Consider the following 14,388-nt stretch of genomic DNA (forward strand, 5'->3'; position numbering starts at 1 on the left):
TACATGCCTCAAGGTACCAGGTGGCTCATCAATGCTGAGACGTAGTGGGGCAGATGGAGCATCCCACAGGAGTGCAGAGGGGTCCCCAGTGCACTTGGCGGCAGACCCAGAAGTGGACTAGAAGCACTTCTGGTCCACTTCTGGATCCGCCACCAAGCACGCGGGGGGCCCCCCATGTTCCTGTGGGATGCTCCATCTGCCCCACCATCTCAGCATTCATGAGCTGCGCCTGGTACCTCAAGCTTCAGAAATAAAGCTGTAACCTCAAAAGGTTTTTATAATTTACTAAAAAAAATACAAAAGAGGGAATTACACAAAATTCAATTCAATTCAATTTTATTCAAATAATAAATTATATGTCATAAAAAATAACATTATAGATAGGTGACAAATGAACTATACATCAAATTAAACACTAAACTAATAACAATAATAAATAAAAAACTTTGTTCACCCAGACTCAAAAGATGACTCTGCATGCCTTTGCTGCTGCAAACTCTGATATTGCTTGTGACAGGTCTATATTTTGAGCCACAGCATTCTTGATAAACAGGATGGCCAGAAAAGTTGGCCTGTTGTCTCCCATGGTCAATCACAAATACGTTGTTATGAGTTTCAACTTTGAGAAGCTCCCTTTGCTGCTCATCACAAATACAGGCATGATTAACAGGAACTTGAGAACTATCTATGGGTTTGGAAAGTTGCCATGAAGTACATTCTTGTAAATAAATTAGACTTTCTTGCAGAACATGACAGTCTGTCGGAATTAGACTTTGGAGATAGATAGCTAAGTTCTTTAAAGAGGTCCGTGCCATTAACATCAGAGATCTCTCTATATGTCTATGTACAATAAAAGTCCTTACAGTGTTTCTTCAAAGCTTCTTCCCACACTTTTGCACATGCTTGCATACCTTAACACATGCTTCCAAGAGTCACAGCCAGTGAAAATTAAAACAAGTGTCCCAGCTCTTGCCCTGCTCCTGCTGCTGCCACCATACTATTCAGGCAGCTAAGGGTATCAATGGCCTGTTAATGGCCTATTGTTCTTTACTTCACAGGTGTTAAAAATCATCTCCCTTAGCTATCTGAATAGTAATACCAGAGCTGCACCATGACAATACCAGAGCTGTACCCGACCCCTGCCTCTGCCTGCAGAGCTGCACCACTCCACTGGCAACCCTCTGACCAGGGCGTCCCAGGTGGTTACTCAACCCTAAGTTTGGCTCTGCCATGCAATCCCAAAACACGATAAGCAAGATCTTTACAAAGGATGGTTAAGTGTAGAATTTTTTGGACAGTGGTGATGGTGTACATTTCCACTGCATGCTCTGCCTTTTGCTCTTGGGATTGTAATGGTGGACCCAACTCTTGCCCCAGTCATCATGTATAAGAGGAAACCCTCACCTTCATCCTGTTTATGTTGCAGAACCTGGGTACATACTTCCACACATTGTTATTTATGCATACCCATCAGTTTCTTTGGCTCCAATAGGCACACATTTTCCAGTAATTCACATGATTGTGCAAACTGGCATAGATGATTTCAGCACTTCTGCGTACTTCCACCACTAGTTCAGGAATGCTCGCTCGCTTATTTGTGCTCAGAGAAGAGTTGACCCTGGCAATGTTGTCTTCCACTGTGGCTGTGTTAAGGCAGCCTACCCTGGGTTCACCTATTGCAGATATGTGGCTGCTTCTGAATTTCTCCACCTATTCATGACCTTCCATTGAGCCATACAGTTCTCACCATGCTGTGCCACAATCCCATGGTAAATTTCACTAAGGGGCATACGTTCAGCCCACAAAAGAACAAGCAGCAGAAAAGCTGTTCTTTGGTGCCTGATGACAGCTGCATGGCCATCTTGTTTACATGCTTGCTAGCATCTCACACATGTTCAGCATGAAACAATAAATGTGTTAGACAATTCCGCCATCAGCATTTCCCACTGCTATGTAGTTTCTCTCTTTGTTGCAGACATATAGTGTGGGCTGACTTTTTGCCATTAGTCTCTGAAACACCATCCTATAAATAACAATAAATATTAAAGATACAGTCTTTCATGACTATGAAATGCTGCAGTATACATCCATTAAATATCCTAAGCTGTATTTATGATTACTCACATTACAGATTTACATATCTTTTCTCTGTCTGTGAATTTGAAAATTAAATATTCCACAGTACAATTAAATACTATACAATAACAGTATACTTCTTGGGGTACAGCCATGGTGAGTAGCCCATAACCAGGGACCCTGCTTTTCTCTGATAAAAAAAAATCCCCAATATTCAAATTTAAAAAGTAACCCAAAATTCACCTTTTCCAATTATTAAAATGAAACACCACTAATATATAGATAGATTATATATATAGTGGTGTTTCATTTTGATCATGAAAAAATGTGGATTTTGGAGTACTTTTTTAAATGTGAAAATTGGGAATTTTTTTTTATCAGAGAAAACCAGGATCCCTGCTCATAAATATTGGTCTCCATATTCTCTGATTCCCCAATGAGTTACACTGTTGAAAATAACTATTTCCCAGTTCCCATACACTGTGTATATATGACCTTCCAGAGACTCCTAAGGAGAACGTGCCTTAGAAGAGCTGCCCTCCTTTCCCCATCACCGTGCACCTTCTGCAGTTCTTGCCATATCTCCCTTCCCTTTGTTTCCAACTGCCTGTTTCCAACATCCTTGGGCCCCAAATCAGAAAAGTACTTGAACACATGTTTGTTAAACAGAATTAATTTAACTTCAAACATACGTTTAAGTGCTTTCCCAAATCAAAGCTTTAATTACTATTTAGAAAATAACCTGCCAAATGAAATTTGTAAGCACTAATAATGGGTAGTGATTCAGAATCTCTGTGGCCAAACTATCATAAAGCGCACCCTATATAGACTAGAGAGAGCATTCTAAATTTTTGCCAATGACAATAGAACTTGCAAGAAAATAAGTTAATTTCTCATTGCTTTTAAGAAAAAAAACTAGGAGTTTATACCTATGTCATCTCCTAATTCTGTGATAGGCATTTACAACACCCAAATCAATCATGCCAAGGAAAATAGTAGCAATACATAGGCAATCTATTGTTTGTCCTTTAAAAACTATTTAATGAATCTTTAGAGTGCTCTGCTCAGCACTTCAAATCAGTAAATGACATTCCATGCATACCATCTTAACTAGGCCCCTGTTATTATAATACATATATTTCATAACCTTATGATACACTATATCTCAGTTTCCCACTTCATCCACTTTACCAAAATGCCCGTTTTCTTTCCCACACAACCTTCTAAACTACCTGCTGTTCCCTGTTTCTTCAATGCACTTAGTGATTCCCAGTGCCCTAAAAAAATCCCTGAGAATATTGAAAACAGTGAAACAAAGTAAAAATAAATGGAGTTTAATACTAAAATAAGTGGTCGTTGTCCTATGTAATGCCATAAAATGCAGCAATGTAGGTAAAATTGCTGCAGAATGTTCAGCTTTTTTACAGAAACCAGGATGTCTTGTTATTAAGTTTAAAGTCCCATGGCCGGAGTGTAATACAAGTCCTTGCCTATGCCTCTTAAAATCTTCCTTCTTCCTCCATCCTTCCTCCCAACCAACTACTTGAGCTATAACCATAATTTATTTTTTCTAGGCCATTAGCAGAGCTTTTACGAAAGATACTTAGCAGAATAAGAGTTTGATTCTTCTCCCATTTAAATCAATTAGCAGAATTCCCATTGATGGGAATGGGAGCAAGAATGAGCTCTAAAGTTCTCGCTCTCTCAAACATAGGCCTGCCTCTCCCTGCCCCCATCCCTTTGTGGTCTCAATATTTATCTTTCACTGGCTAAAATTGTACTCTGTCACTGTTATCAGAAAGAGCATGACTCGGGATCTATTGACTGAACAGAGAATTTGTCTAAGTTAAAATAGAGTAAAGACTTGAGGATTCAGGCCACTGGTGGCAAGCGATCATTTCCCGACAGCATTTCCTCCCCAGACGTCAAGAAATACCAGCATATATAAGTCAGGGCAGCTGTGAAGATGAAGTTCCATCCAGCTGCCAAAAGTAGCATTTCATCCATTATTGTATCTGTCTATTCATTCCATGCTGGACTATATCAGAGATTTTCATATTTTAAATGTAGATGGATAGTATTCCAAATACCAATTTAAAGATCAATCCTGATACCTAAAATGAATTGTAAATGTTTAAAAAGTAGAAAATGACATGATAGGAAATACAAACATCTTACCTTGCGTTCTACTTACTGAGATGATTTTGTTCTAATATAAGACAGATTTTAACCTGTGTAGCAGTGGTGTAGACAAAGCTTTTCAACTGGCAATTCCATGTCGCTGGTGTTGAATAGTTTATTTCTGCACATGAAAAATGTGCTATAGAATGCTGGACTGTGTCCTTCCATAGGCTTTTAAAACTATACTTCAGACTCTCTGTTGTATAATTCTACTGGATAGACCATGAAGTGCCATGGAAACTGTAATTTCACATTAAATTATACAGGCAAGGGCAGATCCACAGAAGCATAGCTGCAACCCTCTGCTGATGACAACAATGCTATCCTCAGCTGACCTCCTACCCCACTTTGGCTATGGAAGGCAGCTGTGCAGGAAACTGGGCTTACTAAGAAACAGCAGCACCAGCACTCCCAATCAGCAGGAAATACAGCAGGGGGGAAGAGTGGCAAGGAGCAGGCAATGTGCACTACTGCTGTTGTCTCTAGCCAAGCCTAGGTCTCTGCACATCAGCTCCTCACAGCCCCAGGTAAAGTAGGGTAGGAATGGCTTTGGGGCTCCCCCTGCCCCCAGATAGGTGGCAGGCAGGTCTTCCCACCTGACCCTTCATTTGTCCCTGCCTGGCCCTGTTGGCCTAGGGTCTCCAGCCACCCATGGGCGACTGGTGCCACCTTAGTCAGGGGAAGCATGTGCCCCCCCCGCGCCCCCAGCGACCAGTCAGCAACTGGGGGGAGGTCCCCCAGCAGCCAATCTCACCAATGGGGGGGGGTCCCTCTGCAGCCAATTGCAAGGTGGCCAATCATTGCAACTGCTTCCAGAAGTGGCTGCAGTGCTCCCACTCCCCCGCTGGTGCTCGCAGGAGGGGTACCAGCACTTCCGCCTGCCTCCCCTGCCCATTGCCTAAGTGGTGAGCACAGCCGGTCAGGGGGCGCACCGGTACTCCTGTGCACCCCCTATGCATTGCCACTGCAGCCACCTCTCATGCGCATCCTCTCTCCCCATAGTCTGAAGGGTACCTCACTTTAGTAGAGCTTGGATCTACTAATGTCTATAGGTTATTATAAAAAAACCTCTTAGCTTTGGGATGGACCTGACTTTCAGCAGTAATGAGTATCTACACCTCCAATTGACTCCAGCTGGAGCTACAGGCACTCAGAACTTTTGGAACTGAATACTTTAGCTCTATTAAACTGTATTGCACTGTTCCATAACTCTATTAGACTGTTCTCTGCCTTCTTGTTTAAGATTTGACCCAAACTTCATTGACATCAGTGAGAAATGTTCTGTAAGCTTCAATAAGCTTTAATAGCACTATCAATTTCTATTTTTAAAGGCCTTTCTTTAAATTATTACTAAAAGAGCAACATTTCAACCTAAAATGCCAGTTTTAAAATTTTGATGAAAACGTGTGACCATTTTTATTAATTTTAACTTTTCACTATTTTAAAAAACTTCCATGACATGGCACCACACATTAAAATGTGGCTCTACCTAAAGATGTCATTGGTACAGTATTTGAGTATTGAGAGATGTTAAAAAAATAAAATAAAAAGGACTATTGTCTAAACCCCAACATTTCTGTTAAGCTAAACTACGTATTGTATAGCATGTGACTTGGAAACAAATGTTTACAGGAAGCTAAGATTTGTTTAATCATACTGTGGGCACAATGAAGAACTTTCAGCATGCTGGTAAAGCAGTTTTATGCCCTTAACTATAATAGAATGTCTGAGAAATTTCACTCATGTATGAAAATGGTATAATTATGAAAAAGACAAATAAATATATTGGTTTGGCAACTTGAGGCTGTTTATCATGCTGAGTAGCTAAGCTCTACAGTCTGAATCACTGAGACATGGCTGTGCTCTAGTAATTTTAATAGCATTTGGAATCTTTGGCACAGAGTCCTGGGCCAGAATCTATAGCAGAGAACCAGCAAAGTAGTCTGAATTTTAAAGCCACTTTTCCTTAAAGAGGAAACCCTTGTCTTGGTGTTCAGAACTATGAAATGAATAAAATGAAATGAAATGAAATTTGATGCATATAGCAGGTCTACAATTTTATTTTATGAGGTTAAAAGTCTTACCAATAGAGAAATGGAGAAAGAGAACATAGTGTTGCCATCTTATTTTTCCGTTCCCAAATCATTCTTCCTGATGCTTGCTGATTACTGGCCCCAACTCTTTTAGGGGCAACTAATGATCTCTAAACTGCTAGAGCAGGTATTCAGAGAAGTACCGTGGCAGTTTAAAAACTTGAGCATAAAAAAAAACTGTCAAAAGATTATCAGGAAGAATGGCCAGAGAAACATAGGAACATAGCAACTGCTACACTGGACTTATAGTCAATCTTGCCCACTACCATGTTCTCAACCACAAGATGCTATTCAGGGCTTATCTCCCTAGCACACCCTTCTTAAAGATCTCATCCCAATCTGTGTTAGTTGGGTATGATGCATGCAGTCTCCTATGGAACCTTAACAGACAGTACAACCCTGTCAATGCCTTTTGGGTTTGCTATCCATTCTCTCTGGAGTTGTTTCAGTGGCTCGGGACAGACATTACACATAAACCAATTTAAGTGATCAAAAATTAATTTAAACCTGTAACAAAACAGAAGTTCAGTGGACATAAACCAGTTTGAAAATGTCTGAAACTAGTTTGAGATATACCTGGTTGAATGTAGTATCAGACTTAACTGATTTGGGCAAACCAATTTATGCAATGTCTGCCCCAGACCCCTTGCTGGTTTAACTTAAACCAGTCCCACAGCATCTCAAATGCTTTGCAGCCCTGAGCAAGGCTCTCTGCTCCAGAGCAGGGCTGGCCCCACCCCTCTGCTCCCTAGCTGGTGCTCCAGCAGAACCTGCAGGCACAGCAGCATCTGCTTGGCTTTCCCCTGCCCCCACCATCCCTGCTCAAGCAGAGATTCCCCCCCACCCCTCTCCCACAGCACAGACCATAGCCAGCATGTGGTAGGCTAACTAATGCTGTGAAGTGTCTGTGTAAGGCAGACAGGACAAAGGCAAACAGGACAGTGTCTGCTTAGGGTTTTTTAGATCTAATCAATGGGTAGCTGGTAATGTCTGTCCATTCCTTCCTTGGAAAAAGTTGTTTAAGAAGGGCTGAACTAATGAGAAAGGCTTTTGTTTTCTTGATGGGGTGATAAATGCTATGTTATCAACTCTATGCTGGCTCCCTTGCTGGTCAGGAGCAGCGAGGGGCAGGGGTATCACTTCCTAATCAAAGTGTTCTGTCAGGGCCTGGCCATGCCCCGCCTCAGCTCAGCATTTGGAAGGGAAGGGAGGGCTGCTCTAGCACCCCACCCCAGCTTCTAGCCTGAGCCACTGTAGGCATGTGCCTTCATTTTCCCAGTTCAAAGAGAATAGCTGCACACTTGCAAACTGGTTCAGCCTAGCCAGGTTAGACTAACCTGCAAAGATTGAATCAATTCAGGCTCAGGCTTTTTGAATGTCTCTCCCTAGCCAGTCTGTTATATCCCCTCAGTTTCTGCAGGGATATGCTTTGAACTGTACTATCCCAATTTCATTCCTGAAATCAATACATAGCTATATAAATCTGTTTGTCTTTGTCACCATTATTAATGGGACCCTACATTGACTTTGGGACTCTGTTATTATGTCCATCTTTAGCATCCTCACCCAATTAGTCTTCACCTGATCTTGAAGCTTCTTAGGGACAGGCCTCCACCTCTTGCGCACCACTTTACCTGAATAAGTTTCTATTCTGTGCACTGTATAGTTGATTAGGCCTATTTCCCTTATAAATACATCAGAGAATTCCTTTACTAAATGCTTGGCTTATTCTTGATATAGGGGTATGTGGCCACTTCAAGGTTTCTAGTTGGCAGTGGAGCAGCCAGCAGGCAGATGCTAGCCTCATCAAGGCTGTCACATGACCCTAGGAAGACCCTGGGATTGGCTGAGGGGATGAAGCAACCTCTATTTTAACCCAGGCCCTCAGAGAGAGAAGCAGCAGTCTGAGCTGAGTAGGTTAGGAGGCAACATCAGGCTGAGCTGCTCCTGAAACATCTTAGAGGTAATGTAAGGAGTGACCTAGAAAACACTACCCAAGACAAAGCAAACAGAATGTTATGTGACGAATGCCCATCTGCAATGATAAGGAGACAGTCTGAGATAAAGGGGGCTTGAAAACAAAAAGGAAAAAACAGGGAACTGGGTTAAAAGGGCTCATTAAAATACTAAAAATCACGCCCCTAGGTGGGGAAAAAGTATGCTAATGAAACATACACGTATGTAAATGAGATACATAGCTAAAACACAGGTATAGAGACATGCTCAGTAAAGAACTTCTTGCGTCACTCCTTACAACCAATCAGCAAACAAATACGCTAGTGAGAACTTGAAAACTCCTGTATAAAAGATGCTTAGTGGTAGTGATCTGGTGTGCTTGTTACGTGAAATTATTCCGCTCGCACCTTTTATTGCTAGCAATAAACCTTCTTTATACTTTCACCCCGGTATCTTCATTGGCCTTTGCATACCGGGCACGATCCCAGACTTGAGCTGGGGCTCAACAGTTTTTGGCGACCCAGATGGGACTCCCTTAGATAAGCTTTGCCAGGACTAACTGACGACCAGACAGCCACTCCTCCGAAGCGAATGTCAGGCGCGCCCCGGGATCTCTTTTCCCGGTGAGACTTTTGCTTCAGGGGGAGCTGGATCGCTGAGGCGGCAGTAGCCTAACGGTGCAACGCCATAGAGTGAAAGTACCAGTAACAGGCACCTGGGTGAGAGGGTAGAAAGGGCATAAGGCCTACCGTCAGTATGCCTGCCTGGGATTATCTCTGTAAGTATTCTGTCTGGCCCGAGTCCAAGACCAGTGATTTTTCCCCTGTGAGGATGAGGACTAAGAACAGATCCCTGGATCCCAGGTAAGTCGGACAGTCAGAACCGGGAAGGTAGCCCTGAGATGGGTACTATTAAATGTACCCCCCTCTCTTGTGTATTGGGACATTGGGCAGAGTTTGGTGGGGATCCTATGACAAAGAAGAAAGCTAAATTCTTTTGTGAAACTGCATGGCCACGCTATAAGCTAGATGATCAAGAACATTGGCCTCCGGAGGGAAGTGTTAATTATAATACCATCTTACAATTGATTTTGTTCTGCCGACCGAATGGTAAATGGGAGGAATTGATGTATGCGCAAGCGTTTCTGTAGAGATAGAAAGGTTTTGGAGGAATATGGATTGGGGGAGGGGGTTAGGATCTGTGAGATGGCAGTGGCTCGACCAGCTGCAAATCCTGTCCTGGAATGTCCGGAGCCGGAGGCTCCCCTCCCTCTGCTGCCTCTACCTTATTCTCTTCCTCTTCCCCCTCCTCCTCCTCATTCGTCTGATTCCTCGTTGGCATCCGCTCTTCCTGCTTCTTCCCCCCCCCCCCCGAGGTGGAGGTTGAGAACACTCCCCGACCCAGGGATCTGGAACAGCACCGACCATGGCTGTCAGGTGCTTGGCAATCTCCAGAATCCCCAACTTCTCCTGATATAACCCCGGGAGGTGGGTGGAGAGTACAGTTAGGAGCAGACTCCGGGGTTAAGGGAAAACATCACAGGGAATCTGATCCTCGCTGTGGGAAGGGAAATGGGGTATTTCCCCTAAGAGAACAAGTGGTACCCGGGCCTCTTGAATATGATGGTGAGCCAACCTACCGTTGAACCTTTGTGCACATTCCTTTCACTACCTTAGATTTGTATAACTGGCGGAACAATACCCCCAGCTTGAGAGAGAATCCTGAAAAGGTACGAAACCTGTTTGAAACAATTTTCAAAACCCATAACCCAACCTGGGCAGATGTTCAGTCTCTTTTAGATGTCCTGTTGACACCAGAGGAAAGGAGAATGGTAGTAAACAAAGCCCGTGAGTATGTGGAAAAGGAAATTACATCAGGGCACCTGCAAGGAAATAGGGACGATCATGTCCCCACCCAGTAGACAGATTGGAAACCAGACCAAGATATGACCTCCATCCGTGCCTATTGAGAATATATCCTCCGAGGATTGAGAGATGCTGTGAAAAAACCTCAGAATCTCAGTAAGGTGTATGAGGTTCGACAGGAGACGAATGAGACCCCGAGTGCCTTCTTGGAAAGAATTTACACTACTTTCAGACACTACACTCGCGAGGACCCGGAGGATGCATCAAACGCTCGCATGGTAAATATGATCTTCATAGGTCAGAGTGCACCGGACATTAGAAAGAAATTGCAGAAGACAGACGGAGCAACAGGTATGCCTATTTCCCAACTAGTAGACATTGCTTACCAAGTATTTATTAACCGAGAAAGTGTTCAGGAAAAGCAACAGGACAAGAAAGAGGAGAGAAAGATGAAAATGCAGGCAGCCCTAGTGGCAGCTGCAATCACGGGAAAACCCAGAAATGAGGGATCCCAGAGACAGCCTCAGAGGCGGGGTCCATTAGAGAAAGATCAGTGTGCCTATTGCAAACAAAAGGGACACTGGAAGCGGGAATGCCCCCATCGGAAAGTAGGTGAAGGTGAAAAGAAAAGAGAGGAGAGCAGTGGACTGTTTGCTTTTGGAAGGGATTCAGATTGAAGGGGACCGGAGGCCCGGGAGGGAAAGATAACCCAGATCCCAGTGTCCCCTGACGAGCCTCTGGTTAAAATGCAACTAGGGGACAGAGATGAATTGGTAGAATTTCTCGTCGATACAGGTGCTGCCCATTCTGTCTTAACTCAAAAACTGAAACCTTTAAGTAAAAAGACTGTGCCGGTGGTAGGGGTCACAGGGAAGGCAGTAACACGACCCTTCCTACAGCCAATGACCTGTAATCTTGGGCAGGCCGAAGTCACCCATCAATTCTTGTACATGCCAGACTGCCCCGTTCCCCTTTTAGGGAGAGACCTCCTCTGTAAACTGCAAGCTACGTTGTCGTTTCAGGATGGGCAAATGTTTTTAACAGTGCCTCCTGAAAAGGGGTGGCATTTGCAGGCTTGCCTTCTCGGCCTTCTCCGAGAGGAAAGTACACCGGATATTCCTCAAACCCTGCTCAATGCTGTTGTTCCATGGGTATGGGCAGGTCACCAACCCGGGAAGGCTAAAAATGCTGACCCTGTAAAGATTCAACTTTTGCCAGGGGCCCAGCCTCCATGTGTGAAACAATATCCAATGCGGATGGAAGCCAGGAAAGGACTGAAGAGTGTGAGCAAGCATTCTGCCAGTTAAAGCAGGCTCTCATTGAAGCACCTGCCTTAGGACTACCGGACATGAGTAAGCCTTTTTCCCTTTTTGTGCATGACTGAAGGGGGGTAGCCGTGGGAGTATTAACACAGAAATTGGGTAGCTGGCAACGACCAGAGGCATATTTTTCTAAACAATTAGACTTTGTGTCATCCGGATGGCCTGCTTGTCTCCGGGCTGTTGCTGCCACCTGTCTGCTAATACAAGAAGCTGAAAAGTTAACCCTAGGCCATGAAATGACTGTATATGTGCCTCACGCAGTGCTTACAGTCCTGGAGCAGAAAGGAGGGAACTGGTTAACCCCGGGACGAATGGCTCGATATCAGGCCATCCTCCTAGATAAGCCTGAAATAAAATTGGCCATTTCTCGTACTGTAAATCCAGCAACACTGTTGCCACCTATGGCTGACACACCAGATCTTGTACATGATTGCCTGCAAACATTGGAAGCTGTTTACTCCTCAAGACCAAACCTGAGAGACAGACCTCTTGAAAAGGCTGAACTGGAGTTCTACACCGATGGCAGCTCGAGTATGGAGAATGGAATTCGAAAGTCCGGATACGCTATCATGACTACACAGAATGTGATAGAAGCAGGACCTTTAAACCCATCTGTTTCAGCTCAAAAGGCTGAACTCATTGCTATGACTCAGGCTTTGCAATTGGCAGCCAACAAAACTGTTAATATTTATACTGACTCTAAATATGTTTTCCTTGTTCTACATGCTCACGGAGCGCTGTGGAAAGAGCGGGGTCTACTTGATGCTAAAGGAGCAGGCATTAAGCATAGCAAGCAAATAAAAGCTCTCCTTAAGGCAGTCTGGGAACCGAAGGAGGTAGCAGTAATGCATTGTAAGGCACATCAGAAAGGGAACGACCCCTCCACAAAATGTAATCGATTTGCTGACACTACAGCAAAGAGAGCAGCTAAAAGACCTCAGACAGACTTGCTGCCCGAAGTAAGTAATCTGTTACCTCTCCTCCCAGACTTATACCAGCCTGTGACACCACAGTATGGGGAAAGAGACAAACAATTGATAAAAGAGTTTCAAGCAAAGAAGGGGGAGCACAGGTGGTTAGTAGCAAATGATGGCCGCATTATCATCCCAGCTGCCTGGGTTCATGCGGTAGTGAAGAGCGCTCATCATGGCACCCACTACGGACCCAGGGCCCTGGTAAGATGGATCAGTCACTATGTAACTGGAGTGGGATTAAGAGAGGCTGCCAAGAAGGTATCAGAGACATGTGAGGTCTGCCAGAGAAATAACCCAAAAGGAGGGAAAAAAGAAACTTCAGGACATCAGAGAATAGGCAATGGGCCAGGAGAAGAATGGCAGGTGGATTTTACCAAGTTGCCCCGGCAACAAGGGATGAGATATCTCCTTGTCTTTGTGGACACTTTCTCTAATTGGGTTGAGTGCTTCCCATGTCGGACTGCCCAAGCCCGAGAGGTGGTCAAGGCACTCCTACGAGAAATCATACCTCGCTTCGGACTTCCAAAAGGAATAGGGTCAGACAATGGCCCACATTTCATTGCACAAATTACTCAGAAGGTTTCTGAGTTCCTGGGAATCAGCTGGCATTTATACACCCCTTGGAGACCCCAGTCCAGTGGAAAGGTGGAACGTATGAATCAGACCTTAAAAAGACACCTTGCAAAGATTTGCCAAGAAGCTTGACTCAAATGGCCAGAGGCCCTACCCTTGGCCCTGTTACGAGTAAGGGTAGCACCACTTTCTAAATTGGGATTAAGCCCGTTTGAGATAATGTATGGTAAGCCTTACCCTCTGAGTCTGCCCATGGGTACTGAACAACAGTTACATGTTTTAGGAGAGGGAATGATTAGAGAATATGTATGGTCCTTGGTTTCTGTTTTGTCTTCCATCCATCAGCAGGTACGGGACATGCTGCAGACACAGGACCAGTCTCCTGCCCTGGAAAATCGACTAATACCTGGGAGTTACGCCCTTGTGAAAGACTGGAACAAGGAACCACTTCGAGCTAGATGGAAGGGCCCATATAGGGTACTTTTAACAACCCCAACGGCAGCAAAGCTCGAAGGAATCAAGACTTGGATACATTTCCAGTCGCCTAAAGCCGGTGGCTGGACCGGAACAAGAAGGAACCCCTGCAGACTCCGGGACTGGAGGCAGAGAACAGTGGAAGGTGGAGCCAATAAGAGGCTTAAAATTCCTATTCAAAAGAAAGGAACTTTAAATAATTTGTCAATCTTTGATCAAGTTTTACAGGCCTTATCATGAAATTGTTCAAGGTTTTATTGTGGGGCGCCCTGATCTGTCCACTCCTTCTCATAGGAGGGGAAAACCTTTTACAACAAAAATTTGACCCTCAGGAAAATGTCTGGATTTATCTGGCCCGGGAAATTTTAAATAGAACGGACTTCTGCTTAGCGGGAGGGATCAATGCTCACCTGGTTTTTACCTCGTGCTTAATCGCAGTACCAACCCCTTTGAAAATTTTACAAAATTATACTATGCTGGAAGATGTAGAGAAGGAAAGTACATATCAGGATATATATATGTGGGGGACTATTGTAAAAGAGAAAAGCAGAAACATGTTCTCCTTACGGGTTCAGGCAACAGCTAATGCTTCTGAATGTTTCCTAATGGTTAATTGTACTGGTAATTGCCTTAAAATTGAACCAAGGTAAATCAAATGATTTTACAAACAAAAAAAGCTGATGATACTAGATTTTTGTTAAGCCAAATTGAATGGAGCAATCATAATAATAATTAAAAATGCTCCATAGGGGGGAATATAAGGAGTGACCTAGAAAACACTACCCAAGACAAAGCAAACAGAATGTTATGTGACGAATGCCCATCTGCAATGATAAGGAGACAGTCTGAGATAAAGGGGGCTTGAAAACAAAAA

General features: G+C 43.9%; 1 long non-coding RNA gene across 1 annotated transcript; it reads right to left on the reverse strand.

Moving 5' to 3' along the window:
* Positions 1–319: 319 nt before the first annotated feature.
* On the reverse strand, positions 320–4,561 carry LOC132247748 (uncharacterized). Its single transcript, XR_009459137.1, has 2 exons — positions 4,255–4,561; positions 320–2,023 (listed from the first exon to the last, which is right to left on the reverse strand). It is a non-coding gene; the product is annotated as an uncharacterized LOC132247748 (long non-coding RNA).
* Between the last annotated feature and the right edge of the window lie 9,827 nt (positions 4,562–14,388).

The sequence above is a fragment of the Alligator mississippiensis genome, chromosome 1 (genome assembly GCF_030867095.1).
Source record: "Alligator mississippiensis isolate rAllMis1 chromosome 1, rAllMis1, whole genome shotgun sequence".
Classification (NCBI taxonomy): domain Eukaryota; kingdom Metazoa; phylum Chordata; order Crocodylia; family Alligatoridae; genus Alligator; species Alligator mississippiensis.